This window comes from Neolamprologus brichardi, chromosome 13 (assembly GCF_056152115.1).
Source record: "Neolamprologus brichardi isolate AB-2024 chromosome 13, ASM5615211v1, whole genome shotgun sequence".
In the NCBI taxonomy this organism is placed as follows: domain Eukaryota; kingdom Metazoa; phylum Chordata; class Actinopteri; order Cichliformes; family Cichlidae; genus Neolamprologus; species Neolamprologus brichardi.
Window position 1 is genome coordinate 6,954,724 of NC_142116.1, and position 13,197 is coordinate 6,967,920.

The window sequence follows — 13,197 nt, forward strand, 5'->3', positions numbered from 1 at the left end:
CCTTCTCCAAGAAACCCGTCTGCAACCGAGTCGAGAGAGCCGGGAACTTGTGAGGTGTGCATGTCCTGGTGAGCCTCCACCTTTTATAGGTGGGTGCAGCCTCGACTGAACAGAGACAGACCAGACCAGCTGCACCACACAGACACACTGTAAACCCGAATCAGTTCACTGAACTTAAAACATTTGTGGAAACTGATTACCTCAAAAGTTTTAAGTACACAAACTCATCTCTTCTAAGTATGGGGGTACTCAAAATTTGTATTTATTGTTAACCTAAAAATTTAAAATTATATTTTATATTTTATTAATTGAGCTTTACTCAAAGACTGTATACTTTAATTTCAATATTTTTGTGTTTCTTGTAGTTTATTATTTTGATGCAACACAATGCAATTATATTACAACCTAAACTCAAATTATATGATTATTAATTAAAAGATATTTATGTTTCAATGTTTGAGTGTAGACTACTGAAAAAAAAGTATGGAAATTCAGTTACTTTACATTTTGTTTATTTAACATTTTTTCATGAAAATTTAAAAACATCACAAATGTTTTTATAAAACCACTAACATGGACAAGGGCACCATAAAGTGAGCATTATAAATTCAGTGTAGAACATTTATCTTTTCATAAAATCAAGAAGGACAACATCAGTCCTAATTGCAACTTTCTCAAAATACACAAAAATGCAAAACAAAAAGTCAAATACTAATCACTTTTTTTTTTAAAATAGAAATGAAAAACAATTTTTTAAAATGGGTACAAAGACGATCAGCTTCCAAATAACCAGATAAGGCAGTCAAGTATAGGAAAATTAGGTAAACTGATGGTTAAATCCACCCAAAGCCTGTAGTAAACTTAAAGTGCTTTAAATAAAGTGCTCAGTAACAGAGTGCATGTCCTAACAAACATTGCCTTATATTCCCTTAAGAGCATGTAGGCAGGGGTTTCAGGGGTTTGCCGTCATCAAGCCCCATGAAGATATTTTGGACAAAGGCAAATGTGTGAACCAGCTTCCTGGGGTCGTCTAAATGCAGAGCATAGATCAAGCCAAACAATAAAGCAAATGCATCTGCAAATCTGGGAATATCACGCATCACCTAGTCACCTTTCACCACAACAGCCATGGTTGAGGAAGTAAAATGGACTGGACTGGCCTGGCCGTCGGTAACCACAGTGAGAAGGGCACCTGGAGTGTCAATTAGGGTCGATCCACTCATCCAATGCGTCCGCCTGGAATAGACACGGTATCAATGGTAAATGGCCTGTATTTGTATAGCGCTTTACACATTCAGTCATCCACCCATTCACACACTGGTGATGGCAGCTACATTGTAGCCACAGCCGCCCTGACAGAGGCGAGGCTGCCGGACACTGCGGCCAGCGGGCACTCTGACCACCACCAGTATGCAACGGGTGAAGTTTCTTGCCCTAGGACACAAAGACTGAAACTGTTGGAGCCAGGGCTCGAACCGGCAACCTTCCGATTACAAGACAAACTGCCAACTCTTGAGCCACGATCGCCCCAATTAAATAAGTAAGGTTGGTTTGAGAGAATGAGACAAGCATGACCTGTAATCTAGCAAAACATTCAGCAGTGTAGTGGGTTACTTTGTAACGAGTTAGGGTACTCTACTTTTTTGAAAAATGTACATTAACTAAAGCTAAAGTGTTAGCTTCTTGCACTACATAATTTGTATGTTTGTTATTTTTCTAAAAAAAAGTAATTTTTTATTTCATGACTTTATCTCAAAAAGAAACTAAATCTTGACTTCAGCCTGGTTTTTGGGCCACCTACAGCATAGCCGAAGTGCTGTGATACGCCTGTGCCCTGCTCCTGACCCTGTGAGTGTGTTTGTGTGTGTGAGGGTTTTCTAAAGAGAAGGTATTTTGCTTGTACAATTTGGTAGCTGCTAGGGTATTAAATTGTATTTTAAAAAATCCACGGCATTTTATCTCACTGGCCGAATTTAAGTGATGCAAAAATACATTTACATTACATGCCTTAAAGAATTCTGGGTCCTCCTCCCGCAGGTATACAGGAAGGGCACGAAGTACTGCAGTGCGTTTCACATTGATATCAGGCGCCTCCTAAAAAGGGAAAAGAAAAGTTCATTTAACGCAAAGTTTTCAGGTGTCATTCTTTGGGGAGAATACATGTTTATGAAACTGCATGACATCGGACTACTAAATTTTGGAGACATTTCTTTTAAGATACAATCTTTCTGTCTCTTGTGACAAAGAGTCTGTTTCTTAATCATTTGACAAAAACCCTACACAGTATTTTACAATAGTGTTCTCCAGATCTATATAGAACATGGGGTTCAAAGCAAGGAAAAATTGTGTGTTTATCAGTGAAACTTTTAATTTGTGTTAATTTTAATCATTATCAATATATGAAATCTGCACCTTAAGGGACTTAATGAATGGTTTCTTCTAAAAATTCGAAATGATTGAGTCATTTCACATCATATGAAAATATTAATTTTTAATACAAATTTGGCCCTACAAAAATGGAAACTCCGTAACAAAGATAATGGAGATTCTCTAAACACGAGCGAATATCACAGTGAAATTGTTGATTGGGATTTACACATTGGATGTATCAGTGATTTGGTACAATTATACAACATTATTTTATAAGAACTGAACAACTGATGAAACAACTTACTTATGTGACCACATATGAAGTGTTATAACTTACCACAAAAGGTGAACTGTGCCACTGACCCTTGGTAGATCTGCACATGATTAAAAAAATGCATTATAAATACTAACACAGCTATTAATAATTAAACTGGCGGGGTACATTTAAGATGTTAATGTCACAAAATAAAATAGACTGGTAGAAAGAAGTACAAGGTAATGGTAATGGGGGATGCCATGAAAATATATCTTTTCAACATGATTGAGTGTGACAAAGCAGGGGCATGATTTAAAAAAAAAACAAAAAAAAAAAACAGGTCTTTTAACCTAAAAATGTTTTAATGGCCATGAAGAATGGACTCTTCAATAGATCTTTCAACTCACCTGTGTTTACTGTCTCCACCTGAAATTAATTGCCATCTGATTTTTTTTTTCTTCTGTCTTTTTGTCTTCGGTCTTCAGCCTTGGAAGAAAAAATAAAAATATTGAAAACCTTATCAGCACAGTAAATATACAACACCTTGCTATATTTCAATTGTTTTAGATAGAAGTTGCCACTGCTAGCTAAGTCACTTTTGAACAAGGCTAATGAGAAGAAAAAAAAAAAACCTGCCGAACAATGAGGCTGCTGTTGTAAAAACGCCAACTTTCTTGCGTTGGCAAGGGGTCGTTAAAATATCACTGAGACCCTTTCTTTATGTGTGATTCTTATTAAAACTGTTTTAATCGGTTAAAACTGTAAAACTAACGACATCATCGGTTTGAAAAAGAGCGCGAACAACAGCGAACAACTATTCACTACCTGGGTCTGTGCTTTAAAACACAACAGCGCATTCAAAAACAAGTTATTGGCTGCAACATATTAATATACTTGCTTTTTTACGGAAAAAATAAACATAACGAAGGTTCCGTTTTACTTACAAGTTTCTCCAAATGTGCTCTCCAGTCGCTCGAGAAGGGCAGCCATATTGAACAGAATTTTCTGTCAACGTCGTTCAAGTTAGAGAGAAAACGTCATGACGTCATGACGTACACATGCGGAGCTCGAAAAAAAAACCATTTACTCAAAAATCATAATTAAGAAAGCAGTATTTACTCTTAACTTCTAAGCCATGTACAATTATAACTGTTTGAATCGTTAACAGAACAGAAAAGTTTTAAGTTGTTTCAACTTTGTGACGAATTTCAATTGTTGTATCCACAAACTTTATAAGTCAGGTAGACTGTTGGGGTTTACAGTGCACTTCAAACCTCATCTGAGGACAAAAAACATACATACATATATATATATGTATATTACTATTAAAAAAATAATAAAGTTAGGGTTCCTTTACAATGTCAGAAGGAGGGAGGCACTAAGGCACCGCCTTCCGCCCCTCGACGCCCTCGCAGTGCCCCTCTCCTTCTGACAGGAACTTCCTACAGACCAGGTATGAATGATGCCTGAGTGGACACACAAAACTCACAAGTTCCTGACTCTCACGGCTCCTCTGCAAAGAGTTAGTCGGAGAAGGAGGGGCATCGCGAGGGGCGTCGAGGGACGGGGGACTGTGCCTCACTGCCTCACTGCCCTCCCCTTCTCCAAGAAGCCCGTCTGCAACAGAGTCGAGAGAGCCGGGAACTTGTGAGGTGTGCATGTCCTGGTGAGCCTCCACCTTTTATAGGTGGGTGCAGCCTCGACTGTACAGAGACAGACCAGACCAGCTGCACCACACAGACACTTCAAACATCATCTGAGGACAAAAAACATACATACATATATATATATATCTTACTATTAAAAAATAATAAAGTCAGGGTTCCTTTACAATGTCAGAAGGAGGGAGGCACTAAGGCACCGCCTTCCGCCCCTCGACGCCCTCGCAGTGCCCCTCTCCTTCTGACAGGAACTTCCTACAGACCAGGTATGAATGATGCCTGAGTGGACACACAAAACTCAAAAGTTCCTGGCTCTCACAGCTCCTCTGCAGAGGGTTAGTAAAATTGAAGGAGGGGCATCGCGAGGGGCGTCGAGGGACGGGGGACTGTGCCTCACTGCCCTCCCCTTCTCCAAGAAACCCGTCTGCAACCGAGTCGAGAGAGCCGGGAACTTGTGAGGTGTGCATGTCCTGGTGAGCCTCCACCTTTTATAGGTGGGTGGAGCCTCGACTGAACAGAGACAGACCAGACCAGCTGCACCACACAGACACTTCAAACCTCATCTGAGGACAAAAAATATATACATACATACATATATATATATATATCTTACTATTAAAAAAATAATAAAGTTAGGGTTCCTTTACAATGTCAGAAGGAGGGAGGCACTAAGGCACCGCCTTCCGCCCCTCGACGCCCTCGCAGTGCCCCTCTCCTTCTGACAGGAACTTCCTACAGACCAGGTATGAATGATGCCTGAGTGGACATACAAAACTCACAAGTTCCTGGCTCTCACGGCTCCTCTGCAAAGAGTTAGTCGAAGAAGGAGGGGCATCGCGAGGGGCGTCGAGGGACGGGGGACTGTGCCTAACTGCCCTCCCCTTCTCCAAGAAACCCGTCTGCAACCGAGTCGAGAGAGCCGGGAACTTGTGAGGTGTGCATGTCCTGGTGAGCCTCCACCTTTTATAGGTGGGTGCAGCCTCGACTGAACAGAGACAGACCAGACCAGCTGCACCACACACACACTTCAAACCTCATCTGAGGACAAAAAACATACATACATATATATATGTATATTACTATTAAAAAAATAATAAAGTTAGGGTTCCTTTACAATGTCAGAAGGAGGGAGGCACTAAGGCACCGCCTTCCGCCCCTCGACGCCCTCGCAGTGCCCCTCTCCTTCTGACAGGAACTTCCTACAGACCAGGTATGAATGATGCCTGAGTGGACATACAAAACTCACAAGTTCCTGACTCTCACGGCTCCTCTGCAAAGAGTTAGTCGGAGAAGGAGGGGCATCGCGAGGGGCGTCGAGGGACGGGGGACTGTGCCTCACTGCCCTCCCCTTCTCTAAGAAACCAGTCTTCAACCGAGTCGAGAGAGCCGGGAACTTGTGAGGTGTGCATGTCCTGGTGAGCCTCCACCTTCTATAGGTGGGTGCAGCCTTGACTGTACAGAGACAGACCAGACCAGCTGCACCACACAGACACTTCAAACCTCATCTGAGGACAAAAAACATACATACATACATATATATGTATCTTACTATTAAAAAAATAATAAAGTTAGGGTTCCTTTACAATGTCAGAAGGAGGGAGGCACTAAGGCACCGCCTTCCGCCCCTCGACGCCCTCGCAGTGCCCCTCTCCTTCTGACAGGAACTTCCTACAGACCAGGTATGAATGATGCCTGAGTGGACATACAAAACTCACAAGTTCCTGGCTCTCACGGCTCCTCTGCAGAGGGTTAGTCGAATTGAAGGAGGGGCATCGCGAGGGGCGTCGAGGGACGGGGGACTGTGCCTCACTGCCCTCCCCTTCTCCAAGAAACCCGTCTGCAACCGAGTCGAGAGAGCCGGGAACTTGTGAGGTGTGCATGTCCTGGTGAGCCTCCACCTTTTATAGGTGGGTGCAGCCTCGACTGTACAGAGACAGACCAGACCAGCTGCACCACACAGACACTTCAAACCTCATCTGAGGACAAAAAACATACATACATATATATATATGTATATTACTATTAAAAAAATAATAAAGTTAGGGTTCCTTTACAATGTCAGAAGGAGGGAGGCACTAAGGCACCGCCTTCCGGCCCTCGACGCCCTCGCAGTGCCCCTCTCCTTGTGACAGGAACTTCCTACAGACCAGGTATGAATGATGCCTGAGTGGACATACAAAACTCACAAGTTCCTGGCTCTCACGGCTCCTCTGCAGAGAGTTAGTCGAAGAAGAAGGGGCATCGCGAGGGGCGTCGAGGGACGGGGGACTGTGCCTCACTGCCCTCCCCTTCTCCAAGAAACCCGTCTGCAACCGAGTCGAGAGAGCCGGGAACTTGTGAGGTGTGCATGTCCTGGTGAGCCTCCACCTTTTATAGGTGGGTGCAGCCTCGACTGTACAGAGACAGACCAGACCAGCTGCACCACACAGACACTTCAAACCTCATCTGAGGACAAAAAACATACATACATACATATATGTATATATATATATATATATATCTTACTATTAAAAAAATAATAAAGTTAGGGTTCCTTTACAATGTCAGAAGGAGGGAGGCACTAAGGCACCGCCTTCCGCCCCTCGACGCCCTCGCAGTGCCCCTCTCCTTCTGACAGGAACTTCCTACAGACCAGGTATGAATGATGCCTGAGTGGACATACAAAACTCACAAGTTCCTGGCTCTCACGGCTCCTCTGCACAAGGTTAGTCGAAGAAGGAGGGGCATCGCGAGGGGCGTCGAGGGACGGGGGACTGTGCCTCACTGCCCTCGCCTTCTCCAAGAAACCCGTCTGCAACCGAGTCGAGAGAGCCGGGAACTTGTGAGGTGTGCATGTCCTGGTGAGCCTCCACCTTTTATAGGTGGGTGCAGCCTCGACTGTACAGAGACAGACCAGACCAGCTGCACCACACAGACACTTCAAACCTCATCAGAGGACAAAAAATATATACATATATATCTTACTATTAAAAAAATAATAAAGTTAGGGTTCCTTTACAATGTCAGAAGGAGGGAGGCACTAAGGCACCGCCTTCCGCCCCTCGACGCCCTCGCAGTGCCCCTCTCCTTCTGACAGGAACTTCCTACAGACCAGGTATGAATGATGCCTGAGTGGACACACAAAACTCACAAGTTCCTGGCTCTCACGGCTCCTCTGCAGAGAGTTAGTCGAAGAAGGAGGGGCATCGCGAGGGGCGTCGAGGGACGGGGGACTGTGCCTCACTGCCCTCCCCTTCTCCAAGAAACCCGTCTGCAACCGAGTCGAGAGAGCCGGGAACTTGTGAGGTGTGCATGTCCTGGTGAGCCTCCACCTTTTATAGGTGGGTGCAGCCTCGACTGTACAGAGAAAGACCAGACCAGCTGCACCACACAGACACTTCAAACCTCATCTGAGGACAAAAAATATATACATACATATATATATATCTTACTATTAAAAAAATAATAAATTCAGGGTTCCTTTACAATGTCAGAAGGAGGGAGGCACTAAGGCACCGCCTTCCGCCCCTCGACGCCCTCGCAGTGCCCCTCTCCTTCTGACAGGAACTTCCTACAGACCAGGTATGAATGATGCCTGAGTGGACATACAAAACTCACAAGTTCCTGGCTCTCACGGCTCCTCTGCAGAGAGTTAGTCGAAGAAGGAGGGGCATCGCGAGGGGCGTCGAGGGACGAAGGACTGTGCCTCACTGCCCTCCCCTTCTCCAAGAAACCCGTCTGCAACCGAGTCGAGAGAGCCGGGAACTTGTGAGGTGTGCATGTCCTGGTGAGCCTCCACCTTTTATAGGTGGGTGCAGCCTCGACTGAACAGAGACAGACCAGACCAGCTGCACCACACAGACACTTCAAACCTCATCTGAGGACAAAAAACATACATACATATATATATATATATATATATATATATCTTATTATTAAAAAAATAATAAAGTTAGGGTTCCTTTACAATGTCAGAAGGAGGGAGGCACTAAGGCACCGCCTTCCGCCCCTCGACGCCCTCGCAGTGCCCCTCTCCTTCTGACAGGAACTTCCTACAGACCAGGTATGAATGATGCCTGAGTGGAAATACAAAACTCACAAGTTCCTGGCTCTCACGGCTCCACTGCAGAGGGTTAGTTGAATTGAAGGAGGGGCATCGCGAGGGGCGTCGAGGGACGGGGGACTGTGCCTCACTGCCCTGCCCTTCTCCAAGAAACCCGTCTGCAACCGAGTCGAGAGAGCCGGGAACTTGTGAGGTGTGCATGTCCTGGTGAGCCTCCACCTTTTATAGGTGGGTGCAGCCTCGACTGTATAGAGACAGACCAGACCAGCTGCACCACACACACACTTCAAACCTCATCTGAGGACAAAAAACATACATACATATATATATATATCTTACTATTAAAAAATAATAAAGTTAGGGTTCCTTTACAATGTCAGAAGGAGGGAGGCACTAAGGCACCGCCTTCCGCCCCTCGACGCCCTCGCAGTGCCCCTCTCCTTCTGACAGGAACTTCCTACAGACCAGGTATGAATGATGCCTGAGTGGACATACAAAACTCACAAGTTCCTGGCTCTCACGGCTCCTCTGCAGAGAGTTAGTCGAAGAAGGAGGGGCATCGCGAGGGGCGTCGAGGGACGGGGGACTGTGCCTCACTGCCCTCCCCTTCTCCAAGAAACCCGTCTGCAACCGAGTCGAGAGAGCCGGGAACTTGTGAGGTGTGCATGTCCTGGTGAGCCTCCACCTTTTATAGGTGGGTGCAGCCTCGACTGAACAGAGACAGACCAGACCAGCTGCACCACACAGACACTTCAAACCTCATCTGAGGACAAAAAACATACATACATACATATATATGTATCTTACTATTAAAAAAATAATAAAGTTAGGGTTCCTTTACAATGTCAGAAGGAGGGAGGCACTAAGGCACCGCCTTCCGCCCCTCGACGCCCTCGCAGTGCCCCTCTCCTTCTGACAGGAACTTCCTACAGACCAGGTATGAATGATGCCTGAGTGGACATACAAAACTCACAAGTTCCTGGCTTTCACGGCTCCTCTGCAGAGGGTTAGTCGAATTGAAGGAGGGGCATCGCGAGGGGCGTCGAGGGACGGGGGACTGTGCCTCACTGCCCTCCCCTTCTCCAAGAAACCCGTCTGCAACCGAGTCGAGAGAGCCGGGAACTTGTGAGGTGTGCATGTCCTGGTGAGCCTCCACCTTTTATAGGTGGGTGCAGCCTCGACTGTACAGAGACAGACCAGACCAGCTGCACCACACAGACACTTCAAACCTCATCTGAGGACAAAAAACATACATACATATATATATATGTATATTACTATTAAAAAAATAATAAAGTTAGGGTTCCTTTACAATGTCAGAAGGAGGGAGGCACTAAGGCACCGCCTTCCGGCCCTCGACGCCCTCGCAGTGCCCCTCTCCTTGTGACAGGAACTTCCTACAGACCAGGTATGAATGATGCCTGAGTGGACATACAAAACTCACAAGTTCCTGGCTCTCACGGCTCCTCTGCAGAGAGTTAGTCGAAGAAGGAGGGGCATCGCGAGGGGCGTCGAGGGACGGGGGACTGTGCCTCACTGCCCTCCCCTTCTCCAAGAAACCCGTCTGCAACCGAGTCGAGAGAGCCGGGAACTTGTGAGGTGTGCATGTCCTGGTGAGCCTCCACCTTTTATAGGTGGGTGCAGCCTCGACTGTACAGAGACAGACCAGACCAGCTGCACCACACAGACACTTCAAACCTCATCTGAGGACAAAAAACATACATACATACATATATGTATATATATATATATATATCTTACTATTAAAAAAATAATAAAGTTAGGGTTCCTTTACAATGTCAGAAGGAGGGAGGCACTAAGGCACCGCCTTCCGCCCCTCGACGCCCTCGCAGTGCCCCTCTCCTTCTGACAGGAACTTCCTACAGACCAGGTATGAATGATGCCTGAGTGGACATACAAAACTCACAAGTTCCTGGCTCTCACGGCTCCTCTGCACAAGGTTAGTCGAAGAAGGAGGGGCATCGCGAGGGGCGTCGAGGGACGGGGGACTGTGCCTCACTGCCCTCGCCTTCTCCAAGAAACCCGTCTGCAACCGAGTCGAGAGAGCCGGGAACTTGTGAGGTGTGCATGTCCTGGTGAGCCTCCACCTTTTATAGGTGGGTGCAGCCTCGACTGTACAGAGACAGACCAGACCAGCTGCACCACACAGACACTTCAAACCTCATCAGAGGACAAAAAATATATACATATATATCTTACTATTAAAAAAATAATAAAGTTAGGGTTCCTTTACAATGTCAGAAGGAGGGAGGCACTAAGGCACCGCCTTCCGCCCCTCGACGCCCTCGCAGTGCCCCTCTCCTTCTGACAGGAACTTCCTACAGACCAGGTATGAATGATGCCTGAGTGGACATACAAAACTCACAAGTTCCTGGCTCTCACGGCTCCTCTGCAGAGGGTTAGTCGAAGAAGGAGGGGCATCGCGAGGGGCGTCGAGGGACGGGGGACTGTGCCTCACTGCCCTCCCCTTCTCCAAGAAACCCGTCTTCAACCGAGTCAAGAGAGCCGGGAACTTGTGAGGTGTGCATGTCCTGGTGAGCCTCCACCTTTTATAGGTGGGTGCAGCCTCGACTGAACAGACGGCAGCACCTCAGACGTGAGCCAGTTCAGGCTGTGCGAATGTCAGTTTCACTCCTATATATGACCTCATTTCGCAGAATGCGTTACTGTGACAACGCAGGCTTTGTGCTTTGAAGTGTGGTGATTGGTGACGTCATTGGAACGGCCCGTGATCTTACGTCCACACTAGCCCGGATAAATTTGAAAAAGGCGTTTTCGTTTGAAAACGCTCCGTGTCCAGACTACCGTTTTCACAGAGTTGTGCGTCCACATTGAAACGTCCGAAAACGCTTACGTTCCTATACTGCGCATGCGTGAAACGCAAGGTGATTCGACCTGCCTCCTTTCTGTCTGCCGTTTCCGGCTCTTTGAAACGTCGCAGCAAAATGTCGAGGAAAAGCAACGAGTTTTTTAAATGGACTAACAATGAGGTGGAGTTTTTGCTGCAAGTAATACAAAAGTACAAAGTTGGAAAAGCGATTGAGAATTAAAGAATTGGAATAAAAGCTATCTGGAGCATGTACAAACTGATATTAATCTTTAACGGGGCTGTCACAATTTGTCACGATTGCATCACTTGACTAGGATATGTCCACATGTATGGGTATTTTTGAAAATGTATATTTTTCTATGCGTTTGTACCTTTCGTCCACACGTAAATGGTGTTTTCGGTCCCTGAAAACGGAGAGTTTTAAAAATTCCTGAGTGGAGATTTTCAAGAAATCCGTTTTTGCGTTTACTATGGACAAGGAAAACGGAGAAAACGCAGGGTCTAAGGTTTGCGCCTTTTTTGACGTCACACTGTGCGCCAAGTTATTGTTTCGGTGAAATTAATTTCTACAATGGCGGACTTAGACAAAATACTGTTAATTTTACTCTCTGTAGTGTTTAAATGCTTACATACACAGACAGTTAATGTCCCTCCACACATAGGACTCAGTTCCGCTTCTTTGCGCCATCTTTGTTTACTCTTTCCCGCCCAGGCGTCTAGATATCTGATTGGCCAACATTTCTACACGGTTAGGAATATATCGCCACCTGTTGCTTTGGCATGCTCCTGGCAGCATTTTCCTTCGTTTTTGGTGTTGAGGTGTGGATGGGATGTTTTTTTAAAACGAAAAACCTCAGTTTTCAGAAATACCCGTGTACATGTGGACGTAGTCTACAATGTATCATTGTTTTCAAAAAGGCTCCAGTTCGCTTTCCACAATGCTACGGGAAAACGGCGTTTTTCAAATGTATACGCTTTGGAGAGCGTTTTCAAAACGCTGCGCTTTCCTTGACTGAAAACACCGTCTCGGTGTGGACGGAAGGCCAAAACGGAGAGAAAAAGATGCGTTTGCGTTTGTAAACTCATCTTTTTCTCTCCGTTGTGATGAGTCATGATAGCATTACAGGCTGTTCATTTTTAAGTGTGGTAATTAGAAATATTGCAAAATAAAATGCCCACAAATATACTGTAAGAAATACAGTATATTTGTACAGTATATATACTTTTATTTTTTAGTATATGCTGAATTATCAGTTTCAAAGCTACTCTACGAGAGTTTCACTAAAAAAATGAAACAAAGGATAAGTTTTAACCCTTTCATGCATGAATTATGACAACCTCAATTGGGATTTTTTTGCTTAAGTATTTTTATTAAGCTTTGGGCATGAAAAAAACTTTTTTGAACCTTTTAAACATCTACCTTTCAAAGAGTTTTTTTACTTGTCCACTTGCCTCAGAATTTGAAATTGTTATTAAATTTGTAAGGTGTCCTTGAGTGTTTTCAAAGGTGCCTATAAAAATCTGTATTAGTGATGAATGTTTGCATTTTTTCACAATAAGACATCTTTTATGAATGATGTGTACAGATACACCCTTAGTTAGGGGAAAATGATGTGAAAATCATCTGTGGAACCGCTGTGTAATAATATTCAGATCGTACACAGAGCAGATGTAACATTACTGCAGTTACATGTGTTAGCACATGCTGGACCCAACAATGGGAGGCAGAGGCAAGTTAAATAAACAAAAGCTACGCCTTTAATGCAAAAGCCTTTAATCCAAAAAGAACTAATGTTACACTAAGTCCAGTAGGCAAAACAAATAGAAACACTCAAAAACAAGCGAGAAGGAACTCAGGGAAGAAGAGGTGGGGAAACAGATGAGCTTACTTGGGGAGAAGCAGGACACGTCCACACATGACAGATTGAACAGAGTTGGAAGCAAATAGAGGTAATACTCATGATAGCAGACTAACTGCAAAGAGGAAAATAAATACTGAAACATGAAGGCAAAGGGA

General features: G+C 44.9%; 1 long non-coding RNA gene across 1 annotated transcript; it reads right to left on the reverse strand.

Annotated features, from left to right (window-relative positions):
- Positions 1-495: 495 nt before the first annotated feature.
- Positions 496-3,643, reverse strand: LOC148099898 (uncharacterized). Its single transcript, XR_015719889.1, has 5 exons — positions 3,571-3,643; positions 3,034-3,112; positions 2,708-2,744; positions 2,008-2,094; positions 496-1,236 (listed from the first exon to the last, which is right to left on the reverse strand). It is a non-coding gene; the product is annotated as an uncharacterized LOC148099898 (long non-coding RNA).
- Positions 3,644-13,197: the final 9,554 nt, after the last annotated feature.